The sequence below is a fragment of the Silurus aristotelis genome, assembly GCF_946808225.1.
Source record: "Silurus aristotelis genome assembly, chromosome: 10".
Lineage (NCBI taxonomy): Eukaryota > Metazoa > Chordata > Actinopteri > Siluriformes > Siluridae > Silurus > Silurus aristotelis.
In genome coordinates this window covers 21,491,008-21,497,030 of record NC_139583.1, presented here as the reverse complement: position 1 = coordinate 21,497,030, position 6,023 = coordinate 21,491,008, and the positions used below count along the sequence as shown (strand labels likewise).

General features: G+C 38.6%; 1 long non-coding RNA gene across 1 annotated transcript; it reads right to left on the bottom strand.

The window, feature by feature from the left end:
* Nucleotides 1–4,872: 4,872 nt before the first annotated feature.
* Nucleotides 4,873–5,437, bottom strand: LOC310732239. The gene is made up of 2 exons (XR_014535414.1): nucleotides 5,060–5,437; nucleotides 4,873–4,930 (listed from the first exon to the last, which is right to left on the bottom strand). It is a non-coding gene; the product is annotated as an uncharacterized lncRNA (long non-coding RNA).
* Between the last annotated feature and the right edge of the window lie 586 nt (nucleotides 5,438–6,023).

Below are 6,023 nucleotides of genomic sequence, written 5' to 3'. Positions count from 1 at the left end.
TGATTGTGTTTTTAGTTGCTTTATCAGATTCAATTTTAATCTCTGTATTTTTGCAGGTCTAAAGACAAGCTCTTGGTTTATAGGTAATAAGTCTAGACACTAGTGATACATTTCCAAAAGAACATTGCCAAGGAAAAAGCCTGGCAGACACAGAGGCGTGAGTTGTGGCTCTGACTTTGAAGAACTTCCCCATGTGAATATTGATTGCTCAAGGTAAAGCTTGCACACACTTCACCCAAAAGTAACCTGGAAAAAAAGGACAAGCATATATTGAAAAGTCACCAATTATTTGTACTGCATATTGTACCCACAAGAACATTAACCTCATTAGAAAGCCATCATGACTTCCTGATCCCTGCGGCTTTAGAACTAGAAATGCTAATTTTAATGTCAATGTGCTATTGGGATTTTAGTATTTATAACTTTCTTGGACCTCTGCAACCCACAGCTTTTGAATCACTGTTAAATGAGCTGTTAACTATTCTGCAACTATCACAAATAATGCTGTCCATTACAATACTGCTGTAAGATTGCTACTCTATAAAGACTGAAATAAAAAATAAAATGCTAATTCTTGTATTTTATCTCAATGAGAGTATATCAGCTAGGACAATGCGAACAAAACACATTCTTTGGGTAGAAATTAGAATTGGCTTTTTTTTTGCCATTGCATTACAACTCTTGAATGTAATGTGAATCAATAATAAAAAAACCTAAAACAATGCTAACACAAATATTCTGGCTACTGCGCATATGCTGTTCTTTTGCTTTTCATTGCTATGTGCTTTTTGTTCTGTTTTTGTTGTTTTCAGTACTGCTTCTGTCCATGTCCTGTCTTTGATGTGTTGACTGATTGTGTTCAACTGTTCCGGGTAAACTGTTCTGTTTTGTTCGGACATTGTTATGAAATGAATGACTGAACAATTTTTAAACACACTTACATTTTGTTAATGGCTGCTTTACAGCAAAAGCAGTCAAACAAAATGCCTTAAACTGCAGTGACAAAATGAGGACAACAGTGAACAAAAGGGAAATGCTGTGAATATTTAAAAAAGAAAGGCTAAAATGAAGCCTTCAAGCTGTCTTTTGTTCTTGCCTAGTTTATCTTTCCCTAAGCAGGAGAAGCATGTTGACAGGCTATTAATGTGCCTTATTAGTGAGCTCTACACCTTTTGCATAGTGAATAACAAGAATTAAAGATAAAGAAATGATCATCTGACAATAAAACCTCATATATTCTATTATTATATTACTTCTATTGCATTTTTTGTGTTCTGTGCCCATTCATCGCTAAGAGGAAATGAACATCATCACCTTAAACTGAACACTGTTAATTTAGAGAAATGGTGTGCTGTGCTGGGACTGAGAGACTTCTTCCCACATCACGCTTCATTTTACAGTTTAATATCAAGTTACAAGTTACAGCAAGGGAAATCTTTGACCGGGAAATTTATGTCACTAGTATGCAAATGAACAGTGAACACTTTTAGGTTCCCACAGGGGGCTATTGTCCAGGGCAGGGATCTTTAACTTAAATTCTGCTCTGGCAATACCAGCATTTTTAAAAGTTTTAAAGGAGCAATGAAATAAGTATTTAAATTTTCTTCTTTTTCTTATTATTACTAGTACAGCAGTAGGAGTAGTACTTGTTATTGTAGTCCCTTTGTTATAATATGGTTTGCAAAATAGTATGTTACTAGTTGCCATTGTATTGTCTATGCCCCAGCATAGACTTACACAATGTAAAGTTCACTGTAGATTTGTCAAAATGTACTTAATGTTTATGCAATTGTTGGAAATTTTAACAAATCTACAGTTAACTTCACATTGTGTAAGTCTATGCTGGGGAAATATTTTATTGTTTATTTTACTTTAATGGAAAGTATTAGGTATATATAGAATGTACTGCACTTATTCATTTTTGGTTTTGACTATGGAAAACATGACTCATTGGCTATTTTTTATGCCTACTAGTTGATTAGTAAAAATAAACAGTCGCCTGTTTGTGGAGACCCTATATGTAGAGTATATCTTTACATACTCAATACTAAAAAACACATAGAAACCAAATCTAACTAGCCTAACTGGCATCAAACACAAATAAATAAAGTATTGATTTTGACAAGTGTTTAAGCTTTTCACAATTACACCCACAGGCTTGTAAGACATGGGTAAGAGGATGAACAATAAAATATTAATATTGACAGTTGAAATGATTATATGCTATGGTGGTGGTGGTGAATACAAGACTATATAAAACTAGTAAACTCTAAAACAAACAAGCAAGCAAACAAGTAGAAATTAGTCTGACTAGCTAATGTCTGGGCTCCGATGTACAGTCCTATGCCTGCTTGGTTAGGCCTCCATTTTACAACTGGACAGGTCATACCAAAACAGATAATAAGGACCAGAAAGTACTGTATATCTGTCTATATAAAGGCAGCCAGAGAGGAAAGAGCAAAGAAGCAGAGGGGAAAGAGCAGTGAGAGTAGAAGGAACCAGAGCATCTGAAATGACAAGCTAATTTATAACTTCTTTAGGTCAAGAAAGTACAAGACTCGACAGTACTGATCAGCAGAACTTGGTATTGAACCTGACTTATGTTTACCCTCTTTATCCACTCCACATACTGTGTTGTCATGCTCAAGGAAAAAAAGAAGTAACGGTAATGCTTACTGCAAGGACACTGCATTTTTGTACAACTTCATAACATGGTTTGTAAACACCAGTTCTAAAGGGATTGATACAGAGCAAATCAGATCTTAAAGCCAAGTCTTTTTTTGAACAAACTGCCATGGTAACATGGTAGCAATATCAGGAACTATTGACTATATAAGAATGGGTAGAGGGACAGATTAAATAAATAGAATGACTCACAGAACTTTTTTTTTCACTCATGATTTTCATGTCATGGTTTGTTCACTTGATTAACATATTATGAATGTGATTAAATTTATGTAGGTAAACATTATATCCTTCTGGTCATTTTAGTAAGTATGGATAATTTTTTTAATGGTTCAGTCAAAAAATATTTGGCTTATCTACACAAATGTTATATTATTTAGCTAGTATCTTCTTCTTTCGGCTGCTCCCATTAGTGGTCGCCACAGCGGTTCATCCGTCTCCATACCACCCTGTCCTTTACATCTGCCTCTATCACACCAACTACCTGCATGTCTTCCCTCACCACATCCATGAACCTCCTCCTTGGCCTTCCTCTTTTCCTCCTGCCTGGCGGCTCCATTCTCAGCATTCTCCTACCAATATAACTCATGTCCCTCCTCTGCACATGTCCAAACCATTTCAATCTCGCCTTCCTGACCTTGTCACCAAAACGTCCAACATGCGCTTTCCCTCTAATAAACTAATTTCTAATCTTGTCTATCCTAGTCACTCCCAACGAAAACCTTAACATCTTCAGCTCTGCTACCTTCAGCTCCACCTCCTGTCTTCAAAAATCAAAAATCAAATTTTATTCATCACATACACATACATACAGGGTACGACATGTAGTGAAATGTTTTGTACGATGGTCCGGCTTGAGGGAATAGGATGGGGGGAAAGAAAAGGAGGCAGATAAATAACTATAAGGTATAAGAAAGGCTATTAAAATAAAATAAAATAAAATAAAATAAAATAAAATAAAATAAAATTAAATAAAATAAAATAAAAGAATATAAGGTATAAAGATATAAAGATATATAAAAGGATAATGTATGAGCAAATATACATATAAACAGTAAACAGTGTGTAGTGAAAGATGTAAACAAAATAGAAATGTAAACAAATGTAAACAATATGTAAACAATAGGCAATTGTGGTGGGTTGTCCATAAAGTGTCCGTGTGCGGTATGGTGTGGTGTAAAGGTCCGTAAAGTGTCCATGTGCAATATGGTGCAATATGGTCCATGTGGTATGAATAAAATAAAAAGTCCAGAGTTTAAAGTGTCGTGGTGCGAACGGTGAGATATGTTTTAAAGTGACGTGGTGCGAAGGTGAATATATGTGCAGAGAAGTGTGATGATGATGGTGGAGAGAGTGGGCCAGTTCTAGATCCTGGGTGTTTCCTGGTTTAAACACCGAATAGCCTGCGGGAAGAAGCTCCTCCTCATTCTCTCTGTGTTCGCTTTCAGGGAGCGGAAGCGTTTTCCTGAACGCAACAGAGAAAAGAGTCCATTGTTGGGATGGCTGAGGTCCTTCATAATCTTCCTGGCTCTGGTCCTGCACCGCGTGCTATAGATGTCCTGCAGGTTAGGGAGCTCAGTGTGGATGGTACGTTCAGCTGAACGCACCACCCTCTGGAGGGCTCGTCTGTCCTGCATGGTGCTGTTCCCTGAGAGGGTAGTTTAAAGTCCCTTAAGCGTCTCAGATGGTACAGACGCTGGCGGGCCTTCTTCACCAGGGTGTTGGTGTGACAGGACCAAGACAGATCCTGTGTGATGTTAACACCAAGGTACCGGAAACTGTCCACTCTCTCCACTGGGGTCCCGCTGATGTTTATAGGTTGGTATGACCGCTCCCGCTTTGTGCTGAAGTCCACGATCAACTCCTTAGTCTTGCTGACGTTCAGGAGAAGGTTGTTCTCCTGGCACCATCTCTCCAGGTTTTTAACCTCCTGTAGGTAGGCCGTCTCGTCGTTGTTGGAGATCAGACCCACCACAAAAGTGTCGTCAGCAAACTTTTTTCAAACGTCTTTTAATCAAAGCCACTGTCTCTACTCCATACAACATCGCAGGTCTCACCACAGTCCTATAAACTTTAATCCTTGCAGATACCCTACTATCACAAATCAATCCTGTCACTCTTCTCCACCAACTCCACCCTGCCTGTGTAACTGGTTTTATCTGCGTTGTGGTTTTCTTTTTTTGTGTGTGTTCCGTGAAATAAAGGCGGACATCAGCCGCCGGGTTGTCTCCTCAATGATTTTAATCTGACAAGAGATAACACAGTCTTTAAACAACGTGTAAAAGTTGCCCCTTCAGTTCTCTTCCATGTGGTTATAACACGAAAAGGGAAGTCGGTTAAGCATTACAAATAATTAAACAACATAACAGCATACCTGACAAGAGATAACACAGTCTTTAAACAACGTGTAAAAGTTGCCCCTTCAGTTCTGCAACACAAATGTAATGCGCAACGTAATCAGCACGTCTCAAGTTTAACAAGTCCTCATTTAAAATGAAAATAATGGTACACACATGCAAAATAAAGTGATACATACAATTTAAACCAAAAGCCTGAATATTAAACAGATTTTTAAACAAAGATTAAACTCCACTAAACAGAGTTGAAAAGAAACCCACCTCTTCCTTGTGGTTATAACACGAAAAGGGAAGAGGAGGTGCAAAAACAGGAAATTAGGTTTTTAATGCTGCAGTCAAAGTGTTAAAGGGGTTTGCACACATATAGAGACCCAAATTACATATACATTAAAAGCACGTCCATTTTTGTGTAATTCTACCCTAAAATGGACATTATGCTTTCCATACCCGTTACACCTGCACTCTTTTCTTTACTTCCCTAACACACTTTCCATTACTTTGCACTGTTGACCCCAGGTACCTGAACTTCACCACCTCTTCTCCCTGCAACCACACCACTCCACTGCCCTCCCTCTCATTCACACACATGTACTCTGTCCTACTCCTACTGACTTTTATTCCCCTTCTCTCCAACGTGTTCCTCCACCTCTCCAGGCTCTTCTCAACCTGCTCACTACTCTCACCACAAATCACAATATCATCCACAAACATCTCAGTCCAGGGAAACTCCTGTCTGACCTCATCCGTCAACCTGTCCATCACCACTGCAAATAGGAAAGGACTCAGGGCCGATCCTTGATGCAGTCCAACCTTCACCTTGAACCAGTCTGTCATTCCTACTGCACACTTCACTGCTGTCACACTGTCCTCATACATGTCCTGCACCACCCTCACATACTCCTCTGACACACCTGACTTCCTCATACAATACCACAACTCCTCTCTTGGCACCCTGTTGTACGCTTTCTTTCTCTAAATCAA